The 13,035-nt window shown below is 38.5% G+C and overlaps 1 long non-coding RNA gene across 1 annotated transcript in view; it reads right to left on the reverse strand.

The window, feature by feature from the left end:
• Positions 1–13,035, reverse strand: part of LOC121105556 — an 80,348-nt gene that overhangs the window by 20,610 nt on the left and 46,703 nt on the right. The window contains exon 2 of the long non-coding RNA XR_005838161.1: positions 11,856–11,983. This is a non-coding gene — a long non-coding RNA (uncharacterized LOC121105556). The remainder of the gene's footprint in view (positions 1–11,855; positions 11,984–13,035) is intronic.

The following is a 13,035-nucleotide window of genomic DNA, read 5'->3' on the forward strand; positions in this document are numbered from 1 at the left end:
TAAATGTTTACTTGAAGTTATGAGATTCGTGTGTAATTTGTATTTTATTCAAATTTTCCATACTCTAGAAATATCAAGCTTTTTGTTTGTCTCTATAATCTGTGCTAGAAAGAGTTAAATTCTCCCAAGATTCAGAACTTAAAAGTCTGTAAGTTCAGGCAAATGTATTACGACATTCTAGACCTTTTTAAAAATGTCCTCTAGGTGCCTGGGTAGCTCAGTTGGTTAAGCATCTGCCTTCGGCTCAGGTCTTGATCCCAGTATCCTGCATTCGAGCCCCGCCTCGGGCTCCCTGCTCAGTGGAGAGTCTGCTTTTCCCTCACCCTTTGTCCTTCCCCACCACTTGTGCACGCTCTCCCTCAAATAAATAAATAAAATAAAATAAAAATTCCTCTAGGTGAATATCAACTTTGGTAAACAAGTTACAAAAAATCTTTTGAGCAAAAGTATTATGCTGTCATTTATCATTTAATGATCTTAATAAAGATCTTTTTTTTTTTTGAGAGAGAGAGACAGCACCAGGGTTGGGGGGGGCGGGTATGGGGCAGGGTGCACATGGTGGGCTGAGGAAGAGGAAGAAACAGAATCTTCAGCAGGCTCCACACCCAGTGCAGAGGCCTGACTCAGGGCTTGATCTCATGACCCTGAGATCATGACCTGAGCTAAAATCAAGATTTGGATGCTTAACCCACTGAGCCACTCAGGTGCCCCAATAAAGATCTATTTTTATTGATTTTTCTTACCACAGACACTTTGCCAAAAACACTACCTTGTCTTCCAGAAGCTCGAAATCAAGGGAATGTTAATATATGACATTAGATTAGTTTTATTTTTATACAAATAAGGACACTTGTTACATGAGAGACATGACATTGCAGATCAATTGGAAGCCAGTCAATACTGGAAATATTAGTTATCCTTCAGGGAAAAAATATCGAATCCCTACCTCACACCCCAAACAAAAATCTATCACAGCCAGACTAAAAATTTAAATATAAAAAGGTAGAATTTCCAGATTTTTAGAAGAAAATCTAGTAGATTATCCTCATCTCTTCAGGAAAGGGAAAGTTTATCAAACCAAACACAAAAAGTAGCCAACTCTTTTTTAAAGTTAAGTTTGAAAACTTCAAAATTAAAAATTTTTGTTCATGAAAATAGGGCTTTTTTTAGAAAAAGTAAAGTAAACAAGCCATAACTGAGCAGACAATATTTACAACACATATAATGACAAAAGATTAATTTACAGACTATAGAAGGATTTCTACAATCTATAAGAAAATGGTATGAACAGGCATTTCACAGAAGAAACAAAAAAGGCCAATAAAAATATGAAAAGAATTTCAATGAAATTCCATTATGGTAAAATTAATATTATGCTTACTATATTGGCAAAAACTTTAAAAATCTGAGAATATAAAGAGCTGACAAGCATTGGAGCAAGAGGAACTCACAAATAACAGGTAGAAGTATAAAGTGGTACAATCAGTTGGGAAAACATTTTAGCATCTCCCTATAAATCTGAACATATGAATTTACCACAGCTCAATCATTCCATTCTTATGTGTGTATATTCATATAAATATAGATATATGTACGCAGATATAGATATACAGTATAGGAAAGAAAAATGTCCTTTCCCTCTAATTTCTCACCTATAACAAAAGACAGATTAACAGAGAGAAGCATGCAAATTTATTTAGTGTAAATTTCACTTGCTACAGGAAACTTCATAAAGAAATAAACACCCAAAGAAGTGGTTAAATCTGAATGCTTTATGCTAGGTTTGATAAAGAGTAGAGTTAAGGAAAAATGTGCTAGGGCAAAAGAAAGAGTATAAACTAAGTGTAGTAAACTGGAGGAAACAGCGAGGCCTGTTCATTCAGATTCCTCTCAGTATCTTGGAGATCAAGATATTCCTTTCCTCCAAGTGTAGGGAGAGCACCTGTCACACGAGAGTTTTGTGACCTGCTTCACAGGAAGGTCTTTCCTGAACATGCCACTTCTCAGATTTCTTCAGCTTAAAATACATAATGTGCCAAGGTGCCATATTTAGGGGTAGCGTGTCCTGAACCCAATTAAAACACAGCCATACCCTATAAACACTCTGGCACGTATTCAGGAGGAGACGTTCAAAATGGTAATAACAGCAGTGTTTATGTAGCAAAGAAACTGATTTTAAAAACCCAAGTGTCCATCAAAAAGAGAATAAATTAGGGGCACCCGGGTAGCGCAGTCGTTAAGCGTCTGCCTTCCGCTCAGGGCGTGATCCCGGCGTTCTGGGATCAAGCCCCACATTGGGCTCCTCCACTGGGAGCCTGCTTCTTTCTTTCCCACTCCCCCTGTTTGTGTTCCCTCTCTCGCTGACCGTCTCTCTATCAAATAAATTAATAAAATCTTAAAAAATAAATAAATAAATTAGAGAATACTCACACCATGAAATATTATTTATCAGTGAAAATAAATCAATATATACAACACTCAACTACCTACCAATATACACTACATACAATATTGGATGAATTTCATATGCATAATAGTAATTTTTTTAAAAAGTCACAGAACACTACATACAGCATGATACCATTGAATACAGCTAAAAATAAGCAAAAGTAAAAACATATTATTTACATTTATATGAGGTAATATTTTTTAAAAAGCAATTTAATGCTAAGTATTATTGCTGTCAAAGACAGCAAAGAAATAGAATAAGGACTGTAAGTAGCTTCAATGTTACTGCTAATTTGGGGTTATTAGTGGGGAGATGAGTTCATGAGGTTTGTTGCATTATTATGTTTCATAACTTAAATTTAAGTTGCGCATTCTTTTGTATGAGTCAAATATTACATATGTTTATTAAAGAACTAAAGCATTAGATTTTAGCTGGATTGCTGATTTCCCAAGGCAAACCCTAAGCCAAGAGTTAAGTCCATCAAAAGCAAAGTTAGCAGGGGAAAAAAAAGGAAAGAAAAGTAAGGAAGAAAGAAATCAGACTATAAGCCATTTTAATTATGTAACTTGGAAACATTCAATTTTTAAAAACATATCAGTCTCCTTTTCACCATTTAAATCCTATCTTCTTAAAGCAGCTATAATCCAAATCCAGACAATGAGACTACCAAATATAGAATGTATTCTATTTCCAGGAGTGCTAGGCGTCATTCTTAAAATTAAGTCAGCCCTCGAGAAACTGAAAATGTTTATATGACTCTTTCCAGTGGACTAGGATATTCTTCTGTTGTTAAACATCCCACAACAATAAACAGATGGTTACAGTAGAGCACAGTGTGCTAACTGCTGTAATACCCAAGTTCAGACCATCTCGGGAGCATCTAGCTAAGGCACAAATAGAAAGGGAAATGGCACAAGGCTTTCCAAAGAAGATGGCATCTACTTTAAGTTTGAAGGATATACAGGTTTGTCAAATGAATAAATGGGTGATGGACTACCCAAGAAATATAGTCTTTCATTCCTAAGAAACTACCAAGTATACTTTGTGAATAAATAGTTTAAAAGATCTTCAGGGGGTAATTCCTGATGTGCCAGATTTTTGCCTTCCATGGTAACGTTGGAATCTAATCCCCACATTAAATTCAATCCTAATATATATTGACACACTGCACTGAAGATATTTTAATTCCACACTAGGGTATTTAGCTTTTAGCAGTTTCTTTTCTAAACACACTCCAAAGCACCATATCAGTTTTTAAAATCATGGAAATACAGTTTTGGAGGAGACAGGTAATCCATTTCTTTTATATATATATATATAATTACAATAAATCCAGAGTCTCATGTGAATCAGTTTTATAACAGTGGCATATTTTAAAAGCTCAGTTAATAATCAAAGTGAAAACTTTTTTGAATTCCATCTTTACTTACTTTTCTCATAAACCATGGTAACTGATTCACTGAGTGGGAGCTGGACTCATTGAACGATGAAAGCAACTATATTCTTCTTACTGCTCCCCATTAAACTAGCTTCATGGACTCATTTTCTCCCCTTCTGGAAGGAGTCCCAGACAGGTTCCATGGCTTTTCCAGTCACTATTACACATTAAATACGTGGAAGCTTTGTTTTGGGCATTTAAAAAAAAAAAAAAAAAACATGGACTGGTATAAAATCAAGTAAGTCTATCCAGGTCAGTGTAAAAATCAAAACTGTTTAGAACTTCTCTTCTCCCTCAGATCACATCTGATCCCAGTTTGGAACCCCAAGTGAGGAAGGAAGGGATATGGTAAGCCTGCCCTGCTTCCTCTCCCATATAGGTCAGGGTACTGAGAAGAAGAGGAAGGAGTTCAGAATATGTCTCACACAACTGCTCTGTGAAGGATTAGGGATTGGTGCCCATGTACATGGCAGATGTGCAAAGCTAATCCTTTTTCTCAGGATGGAAATGGGGAAACTTCTGAAGGTACCTCAGAGACCCCCTCACTAAGGACCTAGGACAGCAAGTCAACACTCCCAGTGGCACATGCGTGCCTCTCCTCCAGCTGGCTCCCTGCAGCTATCCACTGGGTCTTATTGTCCAATAGCCTTCTTGGGCAAGACAGTTTTTGAGAAGTCTCTGACTATCACCATCCATGGGCTCCATATTTGTCTCCAAGAAATCTCACCTTGCCTCACTATTGGTGGAAGTGCAGCTTGCTTCTATTACAGCCCTCATTCCTCCATGATCAGGAAGATGCAGGGTCAGCTCTCTTCAGGCATGAGTCAAATATCAACCTTGGAGCCCCCACATTCTAAAGGACACACACAAACTTTCCACTGGGTTTAAAGTAAAGGGGAACCATTCTTCTATCCATGCCCTTTGCTGGGGGCATGGTTGGTGAAGGAGAATAATCCAACACACTGACAACTTTCTCCAATAAATCCTCTCTCTCTCTCAGCTTCTTCAGCCTCACCCTCTGTGCTATATGGATGTGTGATGGATTATTGCTGTGAAAATCTACTTTTGATCACCCCTTTGCAGGTGCCACCTAGGTTGCTGAGCACCTCAGTTTAGAATGTGACTCCCCAAAAATGCTCTCAGCCTTTTGACTTTTCTTAAACTTCGAGGCAAAAAGAGGTGGCATTGGCATCTTGTTCCACATGAACACACAACCCACAGCCTCACTTATTGATATTCGTACTCTCCTATTCCCTTTCTGACAACCCACAGCTGCTCTGGTCAGTACCATCATCTTCTCCAAAACAGCCCCCGCCAAATAAGCCTTCGTCAGTCAGCAGAAAACCTGACTTTCCTTTCTCTTCCTTTACTTTGCCTTTAGCCTTTTTCCAAATACTATTAAAAATTATTTTTAGAAGGAACAGATGAGGTAAAAATGAGCTGCCAATTACAAGATTTGCTTTTCACAGATTAGGACAGTAAGAAGAAGTTAGTGAACAGTCTCAAAATAATGAACTGTCCCTTTACACATACAAGGAATCATATCTAGAAAGGTAGAATGATTTGTTCAAGTTCACATAACTAAATAGGGGGAGAGATGTCAGTGTAACCTTCCTGCAACCAGGAAACTTTCCAATCAATAGGATAAAATTATGTTACATTTTTGTCAAGGATTTAGCTAAGAATTTAAATGATTTAGGAAGTTTTAAGCACATTAATCTATTGCTGGTTTGAACAGCAACTCTGATTTCTTGAATGAGATGTTTACAAGTGAGTTATCCTATCGATTCTGATGATACAAATTCCCAGCCTCTGAATAGTTCAGGTTGTTGGGACATGTCAATCTCTGTGGATAGGTGGGAAAAATTCTTTGTGGATAAAGATAGGTAGCAAAAAAATTTTTAAGGTACCATTTCTCAATGAGCATAATTTCTTAAGACTGAATCCTCGTGTTTTTTGATGGAAGCACATCTGCCACAATAATTAGATCCCCCAGTGAGAGAAGGAGAATTTCCATAAAGGTTTCCTTTTTGGTAAAAAAAAAAAAATTACTGCTCACTTTGAGTCTACCCCTGCATTAGGTTGGGAGACATAAAGATGAATAAAAAATATATCCTGCCTTCTAAAAACTGGCATTTTTATTTTTTAAAAATCAACATAGTACAAGTATAAAAGTGAAAGTGCCAAGATAAAATGATATGGGTTCAGAAGAGGGTTCTTAATAAATATGTTTTGAATGAGTGAATGACCACTCTCTGAAGGAGGTGGCATTTGAAATGACATTTGAAAATGGGTAGCATGTGAGCACGCAGACACTGGAAAAGAACTTTACATCAGAGAGACTAGCCTATGTACAGATTAGTGCCAAAGCACGGAGAATAAGAACTATAGCTCCTATTTGTGCCTGGCACTTGTTTAGCACTTTATGAATATTATCTAATTCCACCCTAATAGTGATGCTGTTATTATCCTGATTTTACAGAAGATAATATAAACTAACATGTACCAAACACTTATTGTGTGCCAGGCATTGTTCTTAGGACCTGTATGTATATATGGTCCCATTTTATCTTCTTAACAAACCTATAATATGAATAAGATGGTTGTCCCCATTTTCTAGTAAAGATAATATGGATCAGGGAAATGGAAAATCCTGCCCAAAGTCACGCAGCAAGTAATGATGAAGCCTGGTTTCAACCCCAGGTGAGTTCAATTCCACAGCCTTTGCTCTAAATTCTTGTTATGCTCCTTCTCTAGAAAATAACAAGTTCAGTTTGGTCTGAAACAAAGGGTACAACAAAAAGAGCAGTCAAAAACAAAGTAAAACAGGGCTTAAATGTTTGTCTATGTTTTCCTTTTATTCTGTGGACCAAAGGAAGTTTTTGAAGCCTATCCGTTTGGTTCCGGTTTTCAAAAAACCATTCAAGCCAAGAATGCTTATTGCTTTTTATTCTGACGTTAAAGAGCTCAGAACTGCACTTCTTCATACTTGCTTTTGCCAGGCGCAGGAAAGGTAGACTCTCTGATAAATAACCTCCCACAAACTCCACATACTGATAAGGGAAGAAGAGCATGGCCAGTAAGCAACTCCTTCAAAGACTTACGGAGAAGGATCAAAAGCCCACCGGCCAAATAAATCCCAGACACAAACGGGTCTTATTTGGTCCACACCTTATTTTAAATGTTGGAAATTTTCACATAAAAAATTTGAATTTGAGGCTTCTCTTAAAAATTCAGCACATTTCACAATGCCATATTATGCAATCATGTTTAGCTGGAGTGAAGAAGAGAATGCTTGCTTTATATAGGTCATAGTCTCCAGCCTGCACAATCCCTACAGCTCTCTATGCAATTTTATTTATCCCTTCTTTTATTGCTTTAAATCTCTATGATTAGTTACAAAATATTTCAAACAAAAAATATCACACAAATAAGAAAATAGACACATGTTTACCCAACCCACCACTTGATTTAATACACTTTGTCATACTTGCTAGATAACAATTTTTTTATTTGAAAGAAATAAAATGTTATGGAATTTTTAAATATTTCCGGTGGGAGTGAAAAACTGCTATAAGTACTTAGGAAAGAAATATGGCCATACCTAATAAAGTTCAAAATCTTCAGACATAGCCATACCTAGAGATATCTACTACAGAAAAACTCTCGTATGTATGCATGAGCCACATGACTTCCTATTCTTTTACAATCAGCCCACTTCACTCATTTATATTATCTGCCTGGCCTGTAGGTATCTGCAACATCTAGATACAGATTGTGAGGAGAGGGAATTTATTTTTTATTAAATTCACTAGAAAAATGTTATCTCTTGAAATAGACATTCCAGGACTTGAGCCCAAGGAAATGGGATTTGGAATTATTTCCTACATGTCTGGCATGAAAGAGTCCCAATATCAACAGTCCCTGGAGCAGCAGAATCTATATGCTTTTAATGAGTTTTAGGTGATAGACCCACAAACATTTTATTTTTAAAGAATTTAGTGGTCAAATAAATTTGTAAAAATAAAAAACTATTGAGTTAGGCAAATCAATTAATTTTTTTTCCTGCAGGACTTAGCAGAGCCTTTATGTGAAAATGTGCATTGTGACTCCTCTGGAAAGAGATATGTCATGCATCTTTTCTCCATGGAACACACTCTGGGAAATAGGTGACTAGGTCTTTATTTGGCCTTTTAAGACTTGATAAAATGTAAGCCAACCTATACAGAATAACCACATATTTTGGGAGAGTGATCTGTCCACATGGCTTTTACAGAATAACTATGATCTCTTCTGTTAGTTTTCTATTGCTGTCAAGACAAATTACCACTAAGAGTGTCTTAAAACACCATCCATTTATTATCTCACAGATTTGGTAGGTTAGAAGTCAAGGTATAGTGTAGCTCAACTGTTCTGTACTTAGAATCCCATGGGCCAAAGTCAAGGCTTTCAATCCTTTCCAGAGTCTCTGGGCATAAATCCTCTTTCAAGTTTATTCAGGTTATTGGCAGATTGAGTTCCATGGAATCCCCACTTCCTTCTTTCAAGCTGTCAGCAGGTCACATTGAATAATAAATTTCTTTAATTGTCCACTAGCGTGTGGTCCTAAGATCGGCAACATTAGCGTCACTTGAGAACTTATTAGAAATGCAAATTCTCAGCCCTTTTCCTAGACTTACTGAATCAGAAACTCGTAGGGACAGGATGGGACCTAGCAATTAGTATTTTAATGTTTGAAACTACTACTCTAGGATCACAGACTAACTTCATACATGATACAGCTTTAACATCTATTTTTGTGTTATGGGCTCAAAATCCATCTGTTGAAATCCTAACCCCCAGTACCTCAGAATGTGACTGTATTTAGAGGTAGGGCCTGTAAAGAAGGGATTAAGTTAAAATGAGAGTTAGGGTGGGTCCTGATCCAATCTGACTGGTTTCCTTAAAAGAAAAGGAAGAGCCACCAGTGATGCCCACCCACAGAGGAAAGGCCACATGAGGACACAGCAAAAAGGTGGCCATCTGCAAGCCAAAAAGAAAGACCACAGGAGAAACCAAACCTGCTGTCACTTTGATCTTGGATGTTCAGCCTCCAGAAACTGAGAAAATAAATTTCTGTTATTTAAGCCACCCAATCTGTGGGACTTTTGTTATGGCAGCCCTAACAGACTGATACACCAAGTAAAATATATATTATTTTGAATTATCCATATCAATTCTCCAGTACATTATTTGGATGATTTTTACCCTGATCTGTACTATTCTGGCTTCTCATCTTCATTTGGCCTAGACCTTTTTCCAACACAGGCCCAACTAACAGTTCTCTTGCTGATACCCAACTCTGCCCTGCCCCTCAATGCCTTCCCAGTCCCATCTTACCTGCAAATGCCCAACACAGATCCATTCAACCTGCACCTTCTCTCTCCTCTGTCACTGTGCTGCTCATAATGAATTAATAATATTAGTAAGCCTCTGTACCTCTCCACCATGGGCCTGCCTGACCCATATTATCTGTGTGTTGAGTGGGAAAACAAAATCTGTATTTGAAAGCAAAAATTTGATGTACCAAAAGCAAAGCTAATGAAACCTTTCCAGAACATGGGAAATAGTACAAGAAACTTTTCATAACAGAGAACATGCATATGAATTCAGGGATTTCTCAAATCAGACTTCATTTTGAACCATGCAAATAACTGAACATTTGCATCTGCTGAGGAGCAGAGCCGACAAATTTATTGACACGAACTGAACAGCTAAGCTAGTAAGGTGAGGACATGCTGTGAATTCCGTGAAAAAGTTTACACTTCAATGCTACTGAAATGTCAAGGATAATTGAACAACTTACTCTGGTTTCTCTTAAGCTCCAGTTTTTTAAGTTAATATTAGTTCTAAACTCCAAAATGAAAGGACAAATATCCACAAAATTAAGAGGAAGACGAGCAAAATAAATGATTCTCTCAAAAGATGAAATTATAAAATGAGGCTTACTAAAAGGTCATGAGATAATTTAACGGAACACAAGTCTGACATAGCATTGGAGGAGGGGATTTTAAGTGTTCTCGTTTCAAAAATGAGAAGATCTTAACTCCTGGAAACCACTTCTAGATTTCACTGCTTAAAAAGAAAAAAAAATTCATAATAATTTAGGCATGTAAGTAGGTTGGCAGGGAAGAAACTTGGTTTATTACTTTAAGCTGCAGTCATCCTATTGTTGGCTTCTGGGGAGATATGAAGTAAAATATTTTCTATATGGGAAAGGAAACTATTTTCTGGATAGTCAGTTGACTCATACTTAGTATCTGACAACTGGAGGTACATTGACATGAACTTATAAAACCATCGTTGATGAAAAGAATAGCAAACTTCTACCACACACAGTATTTGCTATCTAGAAAGTTGCTCGTGCACCAAGCCTACAAAGGCACCTGGGAAGGGTGTTAGATTCTGCACCTCCAGGACTAAGGGGGAAACTAAGGCCTGCGGGGGCAGCAAGGATTTGGCATGAGCTGTCCAGGTAGAAGTCACCAGGTGCCCCTCTGCTCCTGGGCTCATCCTCCTCCCTTGGGCAGCAGGCTTCTCTGCTGCCTCTCGCTGACCTCAGGCTCCTCAGGAAGCATTGTTCTCCAGCACCAAGGCCAGTGAAGGGAGATCCACCTCACTGACAGCTGTGTCCAGAGGACTCTGGAAGTCACCAAAGGGTCAGAATTCCTCAGGCTGGAGGTAGAGTCTGATGTTCTAGATTCCAATACAAATTTTCACTGGATACAATTATCAACCCAATGACAGGGTATGTGAACAGGGTGGGGCAAGAGTGGTGGTTGACTCTGATAGCTTGGTCTTCATGAAAGGGACCTAGGTGGACTCTAGTCAAGAATTGATCCGAAAGTCATTTCAAGTGTCGAACAATCCTCAAGCACCAGCAAGGCTGCTCCTGTGAATCATCCTTCTTTATCAAACTTCAGTGTAATGACAGGTGACCCAGACATTGCTACCACCTGCACCAATTTGAGGAACCTGGGATTAGTGGAATTCTAGAGGTTTCCTTCCAATCATGTCCTCCTCTCAATTTTATTTCCCTCAGTCCAGGAATGTGGTGTTTTGCCACAATTATTTTCAGAAAATGAAGCTTTTACTCTTGATTGATTTTCACTCACACATTTCTCTTTTTTCTTTTTTCTTTTTTTTTTTTTTTTTTTAAGATTTTACTCGACAGAGTGAGACAGCCAGCGAGAGAGGGAACACAAGCAGGGGGAGTGGGAGAGGAAGAAGCAGGCTCCCAGGGGAGGAGCCCGATGTGGGGCTTGATCCCAGCACTCTGGGATCACGCCCTGAGCTGAAGGCAGACGCTTAACGACTGAGCCACCCAGGCACCCCTCACTCACACACTTCTAAGGCCAAGCCTCTAGGTGCTGTGATTTAAGATCTACTAACTGGTTGAAACCCACCCAGTATAATCTGTAGAGCCTCCAAGGTTCCAAAATTTGGAGTTACTTCTCCGGCCTTCAGAGTTGCTTGTACATAGGTGTATAACTATGTATCAAAGCTTCATTTTGAAGAAAGTCCTTATTTACTTGTGTTCTGGATTAGGGTCACAGATTGGGTAGCTTGAACTAGGCTAGAGAGGAGGAGAAAGGCAAAGGGAAGGTTGTCTTTTTCATCTCACTCTTCCTGAATGTGCAAGTCGACAACCCTCTTTTTCTTCCTGTTTTTTTTTTCCACATCCTTATTTTCTGTCCTGCCCATTCTCCACTTCCCATTTGTTATGGTAGATACATTTTCCTCTCTTACTTGCCAGTCTGCTAGATTCATAAAACCAGTAGCCCATCACCCAGAAAACTTGGATCTAACCCCCACTGATAACCTGAATCATTTGAAAAACAGGCCCCATATTCCATACTCACACAGACATTTCAAGATTCTGTGATCATTCAGTGACTGAGTCTTTTTAGGATATGTTGCTTCACTTACCTTATGGTATAAAATGTCTTTGATCTCATGCATAGCAGGAAGTGGTCCCTTTGTTGGTATAGATAATGGATAGTTAGGGATTTTCTTTCAGGTTGATGATCAGATAAAATGCAGGATGCCCAGTTAATCTGAATTTCAAATAAACAACAAATAATTTTTAGTAAAAAAAAAAAAAAAAGTTGCTCACGGGCACTTAATAATTAAATGGAAGATGCTATCTTTACGTTTCCAAAGTTTCATTTACTCATGCATCTATTTTATTCATCAGTGCAAAAAACATTACTGTACACCTACTATGCACCAGTCTCTGAGCAGCCGCTGCAATCAAAAAGCCCCAGTGGGTTACCCAAACACGTAAACAGCTGGACAGTCCAATGTGACCAGGACCCTGACATCAGGCATGGACCAAATGTTATGAGGGCATGCGACAATCAAGCATTCATAAAAGTGGAACTTGCAGATGGATGTAAAGAATATTTCTGACCCCCAGGGCTTCCACCTGGGTTAGAGACTAAATGTTTCAGTGGTACACTGAAAACAGTTCAGAGCTAAGAACAAAAACAAGTGCACGATTCACCTTCTAAATCCAAAGAAAAGCAAACTAAGTACCTCCTCCATAAAGTTTTCAAAGTATTAACATTCCAAAGGATTGTTGTGGCAAAACACAGTCCCTTCTCCTAACTGTACAGAGTTTGTAAGTTATCGATGATCGCCCACACACCTTGATCTCCCTTCCTTTGGGGATGGGTTTTCTTGTCTCCCATCCCCAAGCTTCAAAGCCACAAGCCTGCAAACAGACCTTATATTGTCAGAACATAGGGAAATTTCAGATGTGAAGCTAAGAGCCAGAGCGCACAGGGTAGTCCACAAAGGTATTCTGTAATCCCACTACTTAGCTTACATGGATATCTAAGTACTCCTGAAAGCAAGAGGGGCTTCAGCCATCCGTTAGCATCCTATGAGAGCTACCCAGTAAAGTAGGGAGACTCTAGTTACAAGATTTCCCACCAAGAGGATAAAAAGTGGTTACGGCTGGAAAAAAAATCACCCACACTGGAGGGGATGTCAGTGCAGATTCCCCAGAAGAACTAACAAATATGATAATGAGAGAGCCAATATTCACATGCCAGAGGCATAGAGGGAGCCAGCAGACAGCTGGTGTTAGTAGAGAAACAATAAT

This window comes from Ursus maritimus, unplaced genomic scaffold, assembly GCF_017311325.1.
Source record: "Ursus maritimus isolate PB19 unplaced genomic scaffold, ASM1731132v1 scaffold_1, whole genome shotgun sequence".
Classification (NCBI taxonomy): domain Eukaryota; kingdom Metazoa; phylum Chordata; class Mammalia; order Carnivora; family Ursidae; genus Ursus; species Ursus maritimus.